At 40.7% G+C, this 18,486-nt stretch overlaps 1 long non-coding RNA gene across 3 annotated transcripts in view; it reads left to right on the top strand.

Moving 5' to 3' along the window:
* LOC110395065 overlaps nucleotides 273–18,486 on the top strand; it is a 60,297-nt gene continuing 42,083 nt past the window's right edge. Inside the window, exons 1-4 of one of the 3 annotated variants that reach the window (XR_002436136.1) lie at nucleotides 295–460; nucleotides 4,058–4,219; nucleotides 13,410–13,485; nucleotides 15,452–17,622. This is a non-coding gene — a long non-coding RNA (uncharacterized LOC110395065). Of the gene's footprint in view, nucleotides 461–4,057; nucleotides 4,220–13,409; nucleotides 13,486–15,451; nucleotides 17,623–18,486 lie in introns of those variants that run through there. The other 2 variants (XR_002436135.1, XR_002436134.1) reach the window with 2 other exon arrangements.

An 18,486-nucleotide genomic window follows, 5' to 3' on the forward strand; every position in this document is an offset into this window, starting at 1 on the left:
TTGGACTCCACAAAGCTTTTCTCCCTGATGAGTTTCTGAACTTTACCTAAAACTTGTTTCCACAACCATATGCAGAGTGTTTTCCCGGTCTTGAAGGCCAGAGAGCTTGATATCCAGCCCAGAACTGGTTGGCAAATAGAGGTTTGTCTGGAGGTTCTTCTGGGGACATGAGCCGTTGGGTCACCTGCAGGGGTGACCAACTACTTCCATGTGGCTGTTAGGCGGTGTATGAGAACTGTTTGATCATGGCCTGAATCAGTGATTGAGAACCTTGTGAAGGGTGTAGCCCGCCAGCCCTGGAAACATAGGTGGAAGCAATTCATCTATGAGACTGGAAGGGATAGACCCTAGCTCCACCCATCTCTGACCTCAGTTAAGGGCTGCTAGCTGGAAGGGAAGCATCACTACTTGGAGGTTGCCTCCTTTGGAGTGTTTGGTGAGCCCTGATCCTGGGAAATGGGTAAGTGATTCCTTCTTTATTACTGGATTGTGATTGCTGTCTTTATTAGGTGTAAAGCAACTATATCTGCTGCTGCCTATCCTTATGGAGGGCTATGTTCCCCACACCAACCTCTCCCCGTTTGTCTCTTAAGACACTGCAGGGGGAGGACGTGGACAGTCAGACAGGGCAAGATACTGTTTCGTGCCTATGCCTTCCCCTTTGCGGGAAGTTGATTTGTGCACAAAACAGTAGAGCCTTCTGACCTGGATAGGAAGAGCAAGATGCTCCACTGAGGTGCCTCTTACCAGCAGGCCTCTCTGCGAGGGGCGCTGGTCTGAGGCTGCTCATGTATTTTTTATGATGGGATAAAAAAGAAAAAAGTTTTTGCTGCTATGATTGAACTCGACTCATTTATATGGTCTTTCAGAAGACTTTCTGTACTCATTTAAAAACCAGGCTGTGTTTTTCATGAGCAGCATTTACCGTTTCTCCCCTCCCACTCTATTTCAGAAAATACCTGTTTTAACCTGCATTGCTGCCAGGCAAATACCACTAATTGCTACAGGTTACAATGTTTCAAAAATAAATCAATACAAAAAGAAACAGTAGCTGAAATGAAAATAGAGGAGCCTTGACAACAAGTCTATTCTCAGCTAAAACCTTCTGGAAAAAGTAATTACTTCTTCTGTAGGAATGTTTTTTGTTACTCTTTGCTTTTATTTTTTCCTTGCTCACAGTAGCAAGAAAGGAGGGGATTACTGAGGCAGGATGAGCAGACAGCACTTCCACCTTGCTCAGCTCTGGAGTCCTCCAGATGTGGGTGGGATTGAAATGGTGTGGGTTCATGATGAGCATCTCCACCATGAGAGCAGCAGGAGAGCTGGTGTTGGTATTAATGAGAATGGCATGGGTTTGATTTAAAAAAAAAAAAAAAAAAAAAAAAAAAAGGGGGGGGGGGGGGTTGTTGTTGAGAAGAAGAGGGGAAAAACAATTTTACTTTTTGCTATCAGAGAACCTCTCTTCCCTGATCTTTGTTCTCTCCTGGTAGGACAGTTACTGAATGGCAACGTTTGTCTGCCTATCAATCAGTATTTATTTCTGCATGAAACACAATGAAGAAATATTCTGGATCCAGTTTTTTCTTCAAACACTCTACTTAATTCACTATAGCTTTTAACAACTTACAAGTTCCTTGATTTATAAAATTGTAGCTTGAATGTCTTTGGAAGTATATCAAGCAAGCTCTGAGAATAAAAGTACTCTAGAATGCTAGCTCGTATTTTAATTTGGACAGAAATTCTTATTTACACCAAATCTAATTTGGAAAAGACAACTAAAACAGAATATATATAGTCTTACAGTCATCTATCTACAAGATAGAGAATCTGATCAAAATACACTAATGTACTACAAAGCAGGGTGAAAAAAGCAATCTCAGTCCTTACATTTTAACAGCATTCATAACAAAAGTCCAGGAAAAATGTTTCTGTATCGCATGACTTGTGGTTCACTGCTTAAGCATTTGCATCTGAGATACTTGGCTGAGGCTGCTGCTGGCACCAACACAATAGATGTAACTGAATATTAGAAACAGGCTAGGTCTCAGCAACAGCCTGCAGTACTGTGGTAGAGAGTGACCCACCCAGGTAACCAGATCTCATGTTTTACTAGTGAAGGAGATGGACAAAATATTACCATTTCTCCTCCTTGAATGCAATTTCACTTGTAGTACCTAGAAGTGAGCAAAGTCTGCTGAGCTTCCACTGCTCTGGCAAGCCCCAGTAGCACTTGAGGCCTACCTGCAGCAGGCACAGCTAGGCTCTCCTCTGGTAGCACTGACCCTCATCTGCAGGAAACCTGTGCCTGAACATTGGCCAGGAGGTTCTTCATTTCAACAGAGATGAAAACCTTTCAACATAGAAAGTGCCACTGCTGTGTTTGTACCCTTATCAGGTTAAGGAAAAAACGTATGGACCTTCATTCTCTAGTCTTAGGAGTTAGACCAACCTTGTGAAATCTGTTTATATTCACTAAGAACCATATAAAGAAGATCCAATAATTTATTAAACACAAAACTGAGCTGAACAAATAAATATCCAGTGAACCCGAACTCCTTCTGTTTACAAGTTGTCTACATACAGATTACAAACCTGACACCCTCTCTACCTGAAATTAATTTCCAAGTAATTTGTATGAATAACATATATATATTTTTACTGTGTTCACACACATATATATGCCTGGCTTGTTGTTACTATAATGTATTTGAGAGTATCACATAAATACTCAGAAGTTCTGACTGGCTCTGTGCATCAGGCTACAGCTTCATGTCTGGAGGAAAATTCAGCTTTTGTGGAGATCTATGAGAATGCTAAATTAAAGACCTTTCAGAAAGAGAAAGTGAACATTGCTGTCAGTATTTAGTTAGAGATTTTATTGAATGTTTGGTTACATAGCGCAGTCTTATTTTAAATGAATTTAAAAAAGAAAAACTCCCAATGAACATTTTCCTGGTTCCTCTAGTATAGACCTTGTGTACTGTCTGCTGGCAATGGGAGCAAAATGTAAATCTCTTTGAAGTTTTTCATTACTGTGAATCTTGAGCATCATGAGTTGTATCCCCTCATAGCTAAGGAATCGAATTACGGTAATGCTTTAGAAAACAAGGAATTTTGGAATGCCTTTTTGACCTTTGATGGCACGTGGATGGTGTCTTCATGTTTTTCTCTGGGGTCTTGAGGACTAGAATTCTGTGATGAGTGCTGAGATTTCCATGTAATTGGATAATTCCACAAGTGCAGTTTAAAGACAGTAGATAGTCTCACACTGGAAATAAAATTACAAGAGCTGGCAATGTCAGTATGATGCAGGTGTTCAGGTTCTTGGGCAATCAGCTTGGCAGGAATATGTAGATAGGGCTTGATGTTCAGAGATGCCAGACACCTGCTGCTCCTGCTGATTTCTACATGGACTATTGGTGTTCCCTAAAATCTATCCCCCAGTGTTTTTCCTACGCTAAGGGAGGTGGGAGGAATGGAAATATAGGGGAAATTAAAATATTAGCAGTTTCATCTGAATATATAATGTTGTTTGATTGGTGGAAGAGAAAGAAGAACAAGTAAAACTGTGGTCTGAAATATGCCCATTTCCCCATGCTCATTATTAGAATTGATACAAAATGCTCTGCTAAAGCAGTGTAAAAAATGCTTTTTTTTTTTTTTTTTTTTTTTTTTTTTTTTTCAAGCGCAGAAGAAAAGAAAGGCTGAAATATGATGCAATACCCTGGTTGTGTTCAGGAGATCACAGCCACCCTGTGACTGTGTTTTGATTCTGTGTAGAGCTGAGGAAAACCTGGAATTTGTCTTTTAACTACTGCAGTGAACAAAGTCTAAAGCAAATAATCCAATGAAAAAGAAAATCAACTGCAGAGGAAAATAAAAGGAAGTTTCTAAAATAGGAAGATGAGACAAAATCCTTTTTAGGTTTATGCAAAATCTATAAAAGATGGATACCTAAAACTACGGTCAAATGTTGCTTTGATAAATCAGCCATGGGTGATCTGTGCATTCCATCTGTAAAGCTTTGTAAATAATGAAGCCTTCAATGTGTTTTTAGAAGTCTCTAAGGATGCTGCAGACCTATCAGCTGTCAAAACAGCATTCTCCAGCTTGTGCACAGCTTAAACAAACACACTTCCACCTGCCAAATTCAATTGCACAGAGGAACCACCAGCTGACCAGTATGAAAAGAAAGGAGGAAGCAGATGTGGAAAAACAGGTAAGTATGTCTGCTAGATACAGATTCACATGGTGTGGAAATGGGTAATGTAGCTTAAAAGAAGGCTTAAAAAAAATGACCTCTGCTAGGTAGAATCCTCTCCACTTCAGTGCATTTATTTGAACTGATGTTGTCTCCTGGTAGCATAGGAATTAAGAGGTTTAAATGCTGGATTTGTAGTGAGGGTCTGATTTGGCAAGGCTTGGCCTGGAAAAATTTCACACAGGATCCTTTTGTTTGCATTGTGTGATTATACCTGAATTTTTACTTGAGTGATACTAAAACACAAAGAGTACTTGTTTTTTGTGGAGAAGCTGGCTGCTCATGGTTTGGATGGGCATACACACTGCTGGGTGAAACACTGGCTGGATGGCCAGGCCCAAAGAGTTGTGGTCAATGGAGTTAAATCCGGTTGGTGGCCAGCCACGGGTGGTGTCCCCCAGGGCTCAGTACTGGAGTTGCTCCTATTCAACATCCTTATCAATGATCTTGATGAGGGGATTGAGTGCACCCTCAGTAAGTTTGCGGATGATGCTGATCTGTGAGACGGTAGAAAGGCACTACAGAGGGACTTGGATAGACTGGATTGATGGGCCAAGGTAAACTGTGTCAGTTTCAATAGGACCAAGTGTTGGGTCCTGCATTTTGGTCACAGCAACCTCAGGCAACCCTACAGGCTTGGGGGGGGAAAGTGGCTGGAAGGCTGCCTGACAGAAAGGGATCTTGGTGTACTGATGGACAGTTGGCTGAATATGAGCCAGCAGTGTGCCCAGGTGGCCAAGAAGGCCGATGGCATCCTGGCTTGTATCAGGAATGGTGTGGTGAGCAGAACTAGGGAAGTAATTCTGCCCCTGTACTTGGCACTGGTGAGGCCCCACCTCGAGTACTGTATCGAGGTGCCCAAAACTGAACACAGAAGGGACACTGAGGTACTGGAGCAGGTCCAAAGAAGGGCAACAAGGCTTGTGAAGGGCTTGGACAATATGCCCTATGAGGAACAACTAAAGGAACTGGGTCTGTCTAGTCTGGGGAAGAGAAGGCTGAGGGGAGACCTCATTGCTCTCTTCAAATACCTGGAAGGTGATTGCAGTGAGAGCGGGGCTGGTCTCTTCTCACTGGTGACAGGTGACAGGACGAGGGGAAATGGCCTCAAGTTGCACCGGGGGGGTTTAGGTTGGATATCAGGAAAAACTTCTTTACAGAAAGGGTTGTTAAGCACTGGAACAGGCTCCCCAGGGAGGTGGTTGGGTCACCATCCCTGAATGTGTTTAAAAACCGTTTGGATGTGGTGCTCAGGGACATGATTGAGCATTGAGTTGTTAGAGTTAGGGTAGTATGGTTAGGTTGTGGTTGAATTTGATGATCTTGAAGGTCTTTTCCAACTTGAGCAATTCTATGATTCTGTGATTCAAAAGTATTCTTGCATGACTCACCTTTTCCAAGGCTGCTGCTAGATCAATCTGATTTTGGCAGGGATCTTGAGAACTACTGATCATGTGTGTCTGGTTTGAGGTATTCATGCTTTCTTGGACCTACTGAAGATGAAAATTGTCAACATAGGCTGCTTGCAGAGCAGGGATTGCTTGGTCTTTGAAGTCAGGGATTGGAGCTGAAGGGCCCAGAGGGCTGCTAGTTGTAACACTTGAGTGTGCTGAGCTGTATTACCTTTGAGTTGACCAATTATGGTTTAAAGCTACTCAATTTTTCTGTCTACTAAATCTTCTCTTTCATAAGAATCAACCTGGATTCCTATCCCTAAATAAGTATGCTGTGCTCTGTCCCAGAGAAACCAGGTACAAATGCTTGATGGGGGCAGACGTGAGGCAAGAGATCTTAGCTTGAAAAAGACCTGTGTAAGCTAATATTCCATAGAAGGTAAAGTAGTGCAGAAAAGTAGCAGTGTAGTTGGTAAGGGTGTGTTAAAAGCCAGTGAAAAAGAGATCAAATACGAACAGAAGACCAGATGCTGCACTTACTTGTGCCTTGATAAAGTACAATTAATCATTCATACTTTACATAGCAGTGACATAAAAAGGCTTATTGTATTCTTACAATCTTAGTCCTGAACTGGTTGTACTCTAGAGCTGGAAATTTTCACTCAGGTGACAGTAATTCAGGGAAAAGAAACAAGTTTTTACCACTTAGTTTATATTACTGCAGAACCTTGGCATTAGAATTCTGTTGTGCAAGGTGTGAGGAAGGCTCAGAAAATGAGACCAGATCTGTTGGAATTATCTGACCTTCAGAGAAGAGGAAATGAGGAAAGTGGGGACCTGAAGAGGCAGACCGGCACAATCAATGTCAGTGGCCAACAGTAGTGAAATCCACGGTCTGCAGAGATCCAGTCCAGAATACTTTCTTTAGGACCACACAATACATGTAAAGGAGGACTTGGTGCATCGCTCATATATTGTTAATCCAAATGAATTCACTCTAGAAAGGCAGAAATACTACAATACTGCTTTTTATATTTATTTTTAAATACAACTCAGGAAATGCCCCACTGAATCTGTAATTGTGGTGTTTTGTATATTTTTTTAAGATTCTGTTGTTGATTGGTGGCATACCAAAATATTTAAAACAATGTGTTAAAGACTTATTTAATTTTGTATAAGAATATATATTTCAGGATAATTCTGCTGGCTACCAAGCAATAGGCTTAGAAATGTCTTGTAAGCTACATATTCATTAGATGTTCATTTGTCTGACAATTTATCAAGTTCCTTTCAGTAGTACTTCCTTCACACGGCAGGTGAGCCTTCCAAACTGCTGAAATGTAGCTCAGTCTATGTATCTGCCAGCCTACAGCAAGCCTGAAGCAACTCCCTTGCCTCCTGGCTTTACTGATACTCAGTAGTAGCAACTTTGAAATAAAATCTTTGGATACTCAGGCTACAAGTAAATAATGGAAATGTACAGGCCCAGTAAAGGGAGAGGAAAAGTTATTTTTGTTATGTTCTGTTGAACATTATTTTAATATAGAGGACAGCATTATTCTGGAGTGTGTTGGCTGGGTTTGGGCAATTTGTATTTCATTCCACCTCTAAATATAATGAGTATAAATATGAATGAGCTGTTGCAGGCACCTAGCAGGCTATTAGTTTTGGGGATGTTAAAATAACTGAGCTTTTCAAGTTGCATTAAAACCACGTGTTGCTTATAATGTTTGAATAATTTGAATGAGCTGCCTTATGTGACATTCTGATCCATGATTTTTGGGGTGCCAAGTTGATTATAGTTGATTAATACAGTATAGGATGAAGTGCACGGCCTTGAACAGTAACCTTTACTTTCTGTATGTAAAACAATACTGTAATTCTGTTGTTTTTAAAAGCCGATTACAAGGTCCTTTGTTCTTTACTGTTGCCAGGAGTTTTTGGAGCATAAAATTGTGGAGGATGTTATTGTCTGATAACAGGACATATGAAAGGCAAACTTATTTCTAAACCTCCTCAGAGCATGGTAGAGATATATGAGCAAATACCTGTGGACTCTAATCACTTCTTGAAGTTCATCTCATCTATAGAATTTCATTGATATCTTGCCGTGTAAATATGCTGTCAAAACTAGAATGCATCTGACTGTACCTGGAAAATTGTACATAATAACAGTTTTGGGGTGGGGGTAGGTAGCATGCACTGTTTGAAAGCACTCACTGAACAGCACAGGCTCAAACATTTCCTGAAGGATGAGCATCTAATAGAAACTGTCCTCCCTTTCTTATCTGCTGAGCCTGTTTTCAGGGTACATTTAAGCAGCTTTGTCTGTGGGTTAGCACTGCCATCCTTTCAATGATATATGCGAGCTTAAAATAGCTGCTCCTAAGGTGCTTCTGAAATGAAATTTCTGAAAAGAAAATGAAAAGCTAAATACACTCTGTGAGACTCCAGAGAACAAGGCTTAAATAAGCAGCAGGAATGTGAAGATTTTCTTCTGTCCATTTATTGTATTAAAATTCTCAAAAAATACTTATTTTTAGAGGTCAACTGTGTGAAAATTATAGCATGTTTTTCCCTTCAGTCTTTGTCTGAGTCAGGAAGCTGAGTAACACTTTTTTTACTTCTTACGTTGATGAGTGAATGGTTAATACACCTGTGTGATTTTTCATCCTCTCAGAACTCCAGCAACACAAAAAAGTGAGCTACTAATCATTTGGATAAAGTGGATTCATAAACTTGAGTTATTCACTGTACATCTTCATTCACAAACTTTGTCTGCTACTAATCATAATTATTCCTCCTACAGTTTTAAATTGTGAGTGGCTGTTATTAAATTTATTTTCCTTTACAGGTTACATGGTAAAGATGCTGATACAAAATGAGATTGAACATGAATAAATGTAGACTTGTGAAAAGGAAAACTGCCACAGTCGATGAGGACTTGGAGAGAGAATTTGTGTTAGAAAGCTTTTAGTATTCTAATGGTTTCCAGTACCTTCCAGAACATACCTAATGAGTCATTGAAAAAAGGCAAAGTATAGAGCAATCCATACATGCAATTCTTTTTATGTACCTCATTTGCATTTGTAAAAAGTCTACAAAGCTGAAAATCATAATCTTCTGTAGCTGCAGTAACCTACCGTGATGAGGGCTGCCAGTAGAAGAACTGGTGTTAAGGGATTAATCATGTCTTGATGTTATATCACACCTACAGTATGCCAAGTCAAGAGTGGAGAAATCCAGATTCCATGGGCACTGAATCTCATTAACGCTACTGAGATGAGTCTTGTCTTCAAGAAAAGAAAATATGGCTGCTGCTACACTGATAGCTTTTGTTTGTTATTCCTGGACACTTTCTGTTCTCACCTTTTGGGGCCCATCATGTTTAATATCTTTATTGATGAACTGGATGAGGGAATTGAGTGCACCCTCAGTAAGTTTGCAGGTATCACCAAGCTGGGAAGAAGTGTAGGTCTGCCTGAACATAAGAAGGCCCTACATCCCCCAACAGGGGGATTTAGGCTGGATCAATGGACTGAGGCCAATTGTATGAGCTTCAACAAGACCAAGTGCCAGACCCTGGACTTCGGTCACAAAAACCCCGTGCATTGCTGCAGGCTTGGGGCTGAGTGGCTGGAAGGCTGTGCAAAGGAAAAGGACCTGTATGTGTTGGCTGATGCTCGGTTGAACATGAGACAGCAGTGTGCCCAGGTAGCCAAGAAGAACAGTGGCATCATGGCTTGTGTGCCAGCAGGAGCAGGAAGGTAATGATCCTCCTGTACTCCGCTCTGGTGAGGCTGTACCTCAACTATTGTGTACTATTTTGGGCCCCTCACTACAAGAAAGACATTGAGGCCCTGGAGTGTGTTCAGAGAAGGACAACGAAGCTGTGAGGGATCTGGAGCACAAGTATTAAGAGGAGAGGCTGAGGAAACTGGGATTGTTCAGTCTGGAGAAGAGGAGGCTCAGGGGACAGATTATTGCCCTCTACAACTCCCTAAAAGGAGGCTGTAGTGAGATGGTCATTGACTTCGTCTCCCAGCAATAGGATGAGAGAGGGAATGGCTTCAAGTTGTGCCAGGGAGTTTGGGGGTGGATATTAGGAAAAACTTATCAGAAAGAGTGGTCAAGCACTGGAATGGGTTGCCCAGGGAGGTGGTGGAGTCACTGTCCCTGGAGATGTTCAGGAATTGTGTAGATGTGGTACAAAGGGACATAGTTTAGTGGGCAACATTGGTGGTAGGTGAATGGTTGGACTAGGTGATCTTAGAGGTCTTTCCAACCTTAATGATTCTATGACTTTTCTCCATATTTCAATGAAGGTTTCTGAAGTAGTTTTTAATGCTCATTTATTCAACCTCATACGTACTGAAAATTATGGCTATGTAACACTGATAAGTTCAGCTCAATAAGTTAGAGACAAACAATTTTATAAGTCTGCTTCTACTGATGCATATAAATTGCTTTAAATTTCATGGTTTGTCTTGCATGTTTAAGATCTAGATTAACTGAGTAGTATTGAGAATAAAAAAAATCTAAGAACATGGAGGTTATGTTAACGTGGAAGTAGAAAAACTTGCACTTAACCACTGCTTCCAAAAGGGCTTTTCTCTGAAGTGTGCACTTGTGCTGGACACGCGAAGCAGTATTTTACCTAGATAGAATGACAGCCTACCCTGAAAGGTTGGAGAACAGAAACTACACACCAAATGGCTGGAGAGAGTAGCAGGAAGAAGAAAGTATAGAGACAGCAGATTAGCTGTTAGCAAAATGGGTGAGCTGGCATCATCCTTCTGGTAAATTGATGCTCTGAGGTGCAGACACTGTAGGAGGGACTGCCTAACGTCAAACTGATGTGAAAGAGAAATATGCATATGGTTTAATCAAGATGTGTTCTCTCAGTTTTACTTCTGTAATACGGTGGAGGTACAGACCTTCTGGAAGGCCAAAATAGGCTGCAGTTTGCCTTTGAAAGAAGATATTGCCATTTCCCACCTGTGATCAGTCCATAATAGCAAATCAAGTCAAGTGATCAATAAAGAATTAATGTAGAATGTGGGATGTGAAGATGACTATATCCTGATGAATGATGATCATGCATATAGGGTGGGACATAAACCTCACTGGGAACAGGTTAACACGCTGCTCAGATATCCTCTTGGGGCTTTTGTCCTTTGGACATAGGGAGGTAAAATGCCTGATGTTCCAAGGTGTACAGCCATCACAGTCCACTCCACCACCAAAGGTGTGCCAGAACTCTTGCAAGTCCGATATAAAAGACACACTCCAAACTCTTAATTGCTTTCTTCTTTCCCTGTTTTTTGTGTGCAAACCTGTGAGTCAAGTTCTGTAATTTCATCTGGGTCTTAAACCTCCATTTCACACTACACTTGATCTTAAATAAAAGGCAGAGAAGTGATGTGGAGCTGTTGAAGGGTCCGGAGGAGGGCCATGTAGATGATCAGAGGGCTGGAGCACCTCTCCTTGAAGAAAGGCTGAGGGAGTTGGGCTTGTTTAGCTTGGAGAAGAGAAAGCTTTGGGGAGACTTCACTGCAGCTTTCCAGTACTTGAAGGGAGCTTATAAAGAGGAGGGAGATCAACATTTTACATGGTCTGGTAGTAATAGAACAAGGGGGAATGTCTTTAAACTAAAAGAGGTGAAATTTAGGTTAGATGTTAGGAAGAAATCTTTACTTAGAAGGTGATGAGGCAGTGGCACTGCTGCCTAGAGAAGCTGTGGATGCCCAACCCCTGGAGGCACTCAGGGCCAGGCTTGATGGGTTCCTGAGAAGCCTGATCTGGTGGGTAGCAACAGTGCCCATAGCAGGGAGCTGGAACTAGATGGTCTTTAAGATCCCTTTCAACCTAAGCCATCCTATGGTTCTCTGATTATTTATTTATTTTTTCATAGTTGGGATCTAAAACTGATGTTATGTTGAATTTTTCTGGAAGTAACAAGTTCTTTTTAATATGAATTTTAAATACGTTAATTACATCTCAGTTTATAATAACCTTATTTTCTGTAATTTAGATGATGTTTTTATGTTACAAATTTTATAGGATTGTCAAATTATTAGCATGTAAAAACTTATAAATGGATTATGATTTTCTTAATAAATGATGAAGATCTTTCTGAGATGCATTATACACACACATATATACAGCATACTGTATTATGTGTTATAAAACAAAAAAAATTGTAGTCAGACAAGACTTGTACTTTCAGTCATGAGCAAGGAGAGCTAGTCAATTGCTATGCTATAAAACCACTATGAGGGATTACAAAAAGCTTTTGTTTAGCTATTAGGAATGGATAATTTCTGTTTAAGGCTAAATTTATTGGATAACTGTTCTGTCCTACTTGCAAACTATTCTAACATGTTATCAGTGATGACAGGGAAAAACCTGTCTAATTGGCAGTGTGACTTAGCTGCTGCGTTACCTCTAAGCGGTTATCTACAGTTCTTAACATTCAAGTCTTTGGGAGAGTAAATGACTTAATAATATTACTGACTAACAGCAAAAATGCATCAGAAAATGTCCAATGTAAAAATCAATTGTTTGCAATTCAGGTAATTGTCTGAATCGTTATTGTCCCTATCATTTCTCCTTCTTCTGGAAAAGGATGCTTTTAAGTCCATAGCTAAATATATATTAATGAAGCATGAGTGAAGTTCTCACAGTTTGACACTGTTCAGTTTTGAGAAAATGTATGTTAAGTTGCTTTAGCTCAAGCAAAACAGTGTATTGTATTTACTATTGGTGAAATGCTGCAATACAGAAGGTAATAGAAATAGTTTTATTCCCACTTGTTTCTTTTTCTGAAAAATGTTTCTGTGTTTTAGATTCTGTCTCTCATCTTGCCCTTATAAATAGATTTCAGAGCACATTTGGTATGAGTTTCTCTTTTCCGTAAATAACTAAGAGAAGTGTCAGAATAGGTTCAAGTTTTGGTGAATGCTTATAAATTATTACTCAGTTCCTGATAGTGAGCTGCTTTTATCTAATTACTCATTTTATTGACTCAGATGTTTTTAAAATAAAAGCAATCATGGTAAAAGGTGCAGATACTTTATAGTACGTAGGTTGCTCTGAAAGCAATGCCTCCTATTTATTTCCATGGGAACGACAACAGATACACAAAGCACAATAACACTATTTGATAGAGCAAATTCTCAGTTACAGAACACTGCTTCTCGGCATAGTCACTACCATTAGCCAATTTGCATGGATGAGCAGATCAAAATGCCCTTCGTTTTGTGGAGTGACAGCTGTGCATGTTCGCCCAGAATGTGGCTTGTCTTTCCCATTGCTGCCACTACTGAAACGCACCACCCACTGCCTCACTGAGGTAGTATCCACTGGTTGGTCTCCAGAAATGTTCAGCAAATGTAAGTGAATGTCAATGGGTGCTGTTTCTTTCTGCATGGAGGAATTTAGTTATACACCTTTGCTTCAGATACACTTCCATGTCAGACTGCCCCTCTGCTGCTATCTGTTGTATGGTGACAAAATGTAATGGATTATTGCTGGGAGGGTTCAACCTCTACTGCCATACCACCAGCATCTTCCTCTGATGTCGTGAGCCAGCATAGTAAAATAGGAGGCATTTTTTGGGGGGGAGCAGCTCTCATGTAAGAAAGATAAATCAGATTCTCCACATAGAAAAAAACTTTGTTGTGGTCTCTGAATTGGCAGCAATCCCCAGGGACTTTCTCAGCTGACTCTGTGCTGACATCTTTCTGTCACAGGTAGGTGGAAATGATACATCCAGAAAGACAGTGCCACCCCAGCCCTGCACAAGAAGCCCACATTGTGAGCATAGAGGTGAGTGTTCACTTGCAGTCACCACTAACATAGGGCACTTGGGCTGATTATGTAACTCAATATCCATATGAGGATGTGAGCTGAGACTGCCATTTTGTGGGTATGAAGGAAAACTTCTTAGCACTGCTACCCTGTTTTGTGTGCCTAAACTGCCATGAAAAGTTAATGGGACTGGATGAAGGAAGCATGGCAGCGGTGCAGGTTTTGGCTCTGTTTTAAGCACATCAAGTCCACAAGATGTAGAAAACACAAGTGTGTGGAGCCTGCAGCAGCAGGGCTGTGCCTGTCATTGATGCCTGGATGCTTGCTCTTGACTGTGGCTGAGAGCAGCAGCTGAGCAAGAAAGCCTGGATCTGTTCCCGCCTTACAGATTTTCATTGAGATGGGACCATACAAGAAAGGGGAAAAAATTGCCATCACTTTTTTTTTCCATCAGTTTTATTTTCTTCAAATACAAGCTTGCTGGAGGAGATTCTTCATGTAGTTTTGTGCAGTTTGAGGTGGGAGTGGACTGTTTGCTCATCTGTTGCAAACTCCATAAAGCTGTCTTTCTGATGCAAGAATGAAATGCAAACCTTGCTGATTAAAGCAGTGCTTGTAGATGGCCTGACCACCAGTGGGGATGCAGTGTGGGTAGGTGAATGTAAAGGCAGAAGTCCATTATCTCAATGTCACTTGGCAAAAAGTCCTTTTAGTAGCTTGAAACAACACCTATAAAGTGCATAAAAACCCAGAAGTTTATATCTCCCTAGTTCAGAGGGTATCTCAGAAAAGAAATGAAGTTCTTCCTGCATAGGAGAAGTTGTTTGCCTTTCTCTATTGAGGGATGAAAAGAGCTAATCTGTAAACTGTCCTATAAATATTGCCTTGCAAAATGAGCATCATTTGAAAAATCTTGTATTTTTGTCAAAGAAACTCATTTTCTATGAGGGGATTATATTACTCTGCGGCTTGGAACACTAGGCTTGAGGGTTACAGTACTTTCCTGCTGGAAGATTTCCTTAGCCTGCATACCTCTGAGCGTTATATACTTTTACAATGTTATTCCCAAAATGCATATTTGTCTTTCTTCTTAAATCTACTCCTTCAAGGTCATTTTTGATCTACAGACCTCTTGGTTTCAAACTAAAAGACTTAGACTTTAGATATTTAGAAAAAGTTTTTTACAATAGAGCGGTGAGGTAGTGGAACAGGTTGACCAGGGAAGTGTGGATGCCCCATCCTTGGAGACATTCAAGGTCAGGTTGGATGGGGCTCTGAGCAACCTGGTCTAGCTTCAGGTGTCCCTGTTCATTGCAGGGGGGAGTTGTACTAAATGACCTTTAAGGGTCCCTTCCATCTCAAATGATTCTGTGATAATATACATCAACCAGAAGGAATTAGAAATTTAGCTTTTCTAAAACTAATGTCCACGTTCTGTCCAGAGTTTTTTTTCCATTAGCTTGGTTACTGACAAAAGAAAGCAGTGCTGTGTCTGCCTGTTAGCATCTTTAGTTATTGCTCTGTCAGGGTGTGAATTCTTTCATTGTATATTTTATCCTAACTCATGCCTGATAATTTGGGTATGTGTTCAGCAATATTCATTTCAGCTTAGCCAGAGTTTACTTAATAATTGTGAGACTAAAACTGGAGTCCCCAAGCTCCAGACTGTGATGAGATTTTTATGATGGACTGTTGCACATGAATGCTTGATTTTGGACGTGTGAGTTTCAGATGATTTAATTAGGTTTGATTTTTTGATCTTCTTAAAATAACTGTCATGAGATTGAGCTTTTGTAGGTAACAGGGTGTCAACGGTTTACGGGCGTTTGGTCCGGTTCCATGACGAATGGAGAGGGAATTGTGTTTTCTAAACAGGTATCTCTTTGGGTACTTCTGAAACTTGCAAGGAGGTGTGGAAAACTCATGTTCCAATAGGTGCATTTGTTCTCCTGATTTTGTGATTCTCTTTCCTATTGGATTTCAGATCTCAGACTGTCCAGTTCCAAAATGCAATCTCAAATGCAGAAATAAGGAAAAAGCCATGGAATCAGTCACCACTAAGAAAGGAAAAAGAAAACTGTAGTCCAGTGATTCAGACCAGACTTTCATGATTGTCAAAGTCATCTGAAGGAGCACTTACGATATTTGGTGGATTTGATCATAAGTAGAAATGATAAAATATGAGGTAGTTCTGATGTACCCCTGTTACTGTAAACTCACAGCACAAGGATCTCTGGATACCATCAGTCCACAGCATCTCCAGAAGATCCCAGTAATATGTTAACATGATGGGATTGCAGAGGTCCTGGGACTTTATGAGCTTCATGGCATATGCATTAACCATGATGGAAGCCATCATTAAGAGTTATTCTGCAGCTGTAACAAACTCTTAGAATGGCCATTGAGAGTCTTTAGTAATCATACACAAATGCTCTTGTATTCATGACTTTGTCCCATTACTCCTTATGAAAATGTTTGAAACTGCCTCACAAGTTAACACCATGATTTAATGAAGCATGATTTAATGCTACTTGCCAAGAAAATGGCCTACAAACAGGTGCAATGAAAAATATAAAATGAGAGATAAAATAGCCATACAAAACTCAAAGAAATACTCACTTATACTCACTGAAATATTCATTTTGACAACACTTTTCAGAATGTTTTCAAATCAAAATGAACTATAAGTTATCACTAGACCTCTGAAACATTTTGTGCCATATGTCAACCTCTCCAAAAAAAATGTCTGTTGACTTTCTACATGCTAGCAATTCCATAATTTTTTAATAATTTTGCTTTTTTAAGACCCAAAATAAGATCTTCCAGCTGAGGTTTTCCACCAGTTTTTTTCTAGGAGAAGTTTCAAACTATAGTAAAGAAAACATCAACAAACAAGCAGAGCACTCGCAGTGGAATCTGTACAGGGACTGTAAGCATGCTAAAATTATCTAATGCAGGAGCTGATACCTGCCACAGAGCACTAAATGCCCCTGTCTGGGAAAAAAGATCAGTTTAGTACCCTGTTGCATTCCTGCTTCACTATAGTATAATTAAGCAAAAAAGCCATTACAGCCCTAATCAGATACTTGCAGCAAAGCCAGACATGGTCCTGCTTAGGGGAAATCCTGTTAGGAATACTTCTTGAATAAAGAGTGACACAAAAGAGATTTGGAAGAAGTTATTTGTATGGAAAAGAACAAGGTTCATAGGTCAATAGAATCCACACCCCCAAAAATATATATTTTGATCTGTCTCTACTGAAGGGCCCACACCCTGAGCTGATTGCAGCAAGGATGTGCTAGGTACCAGCCATCAGCTGTCAGTGTCACAGCTACACAGGTTTGGGAAACGTCTTGCACAGTAAAAGGCCTGGCTTCGATGCACTGCTGCAGTACAAATGGTATATGCTAATCTTCATTCTTCTAGCAAGGCAATTTTTTCCAAAGGCTTTTCATGACTGGCCATGAGTGTGAGTAAGCCTTTGCACCTCTGTGATTCTGAACACATTTGAGCAACAGCAGTAGCACAGGCAAGATGCAGTTGTGCTGGTGTTACCTTTGGGCTGGACCCCCCCTGCACTCTCAGCTGTGAACACAGTCCTTCCTTTCTGTGTGTAGCTTTCCTGTGAGGTACGGCATTGGTAATGTCATGACAAACCCTCAAGCAGCTGAGCCTTCCATGCTCCAGCATCAGCAAAGCAGGATGTTCAGAGAACACAACTGTTTCCTCCTGCTCACGGAGAAAATGGGCAAGCCCACACTCCAAAATACTTCACAGCCAATGGGTTGGTACATTTGCACAATGTACTTACCTGTTTTGTCCACTCAAATTTTCACTTCTCTGAGCTTAAGAAAGAAAACAGTATGAATTCTGGAGTGTTAGCCAAAGAGCTACAGCTTGGCAAATACATGACAGGAAATGTAACCTTGTACTAGTGTTTCTCACCTTGGCAAACCACAGTACCCTCTCCACTCATGCCATTGCCCAGCAGTATCCTCTGATATCTCTTTACGTTCTTATACACTTATTAGGATTCAGACAGATTAATTCAAGGATGTATTTTGTCATCTTCACTTTCAGCTATAAGCAGTTAAAATAATAATAATAACAACAACAATAACAACAATAAAGGTTACCATCCCATGCTCCACATTCCTTTCTAGCAGTCACCTGTAGATTCATAAAAACTCAACTGTTTGCCTCCCTCTCTCAGATCAAGTATATTTGCTAAGTTTCAGATGAAACAACACCACACAACAGGATTAGGAAGCGAAGATAAATGCCTGATATTGATCCATTTATCGGCCATTTAAGAACTGCGAGGGAACCCAGCAGAAATTTGATAAAATGCCTCTCTTACTAACAGGCTCATGGGCAGAAACCAACAAGTTAGTAAGCACTCCTTTGGGTGAAGAGCCTTCTGCATTTAGAGGAGGTACCTCAAATGCTGGCAGTTTTGCTCCTATTTCCAACAGTGAATAAAAATAAAATGTTCCTAGGGGAAGAGGGTTACCACAGGCCAAAGCCAAATTTATCAGCACAGAAAAGAGTGGGCACAGAGCTGTGCTTTCTGTCTCAGAGGAGTCCAGCTTCTTTAGCAAGCTGAACACCTGCAAGGGGCACGTTCACGTTTGCTAGGGCAACCAGGGTGCAGGAGCAAGAGAACAAGGAGAGGATACTGCAGGTTTCAAAGGACAGCTCTGCAGTGTTGGCTGTGTTCAGGAAGAAAATAGAGTAAGCAATGGGGTGAGAATCAGTCCTCAGTGTAGAAGAGCCATGGCAAGTGTAGGACAGCCGGGGGATCAGAACCAGCCAGCATAGGTTCATGAAAGGCAGGTCCTACCTGACCAATCTCATCTCCTTCTATGACTAGGTGACCCACCTAGTGGATGAGGGAAAGGCTGTTGACATAGTCTGCCTGGACTTCAGCAAAGCCTTTGATGTTGTCTTGTGCGCTATTCTCCTCAGAGAAGCTAGCAGCCTATGGATTGGATCAGTACACTCTTTGCTGGTAAAGAA

This window comes from Numida meleagris, chromosome 2, assembly GCF_002078875.1.
Source record: "Numida meleagris isolate 19003 breed g44 Domestic line chromosome 2, NumMel1.0, whole genome shotgun sequence".
Classification (NCBI taxonomy): Eukaryota; Metazoa; Chordata; class Aves; order Galliformes; family Numididae; genus Numida; species Numida meleagris.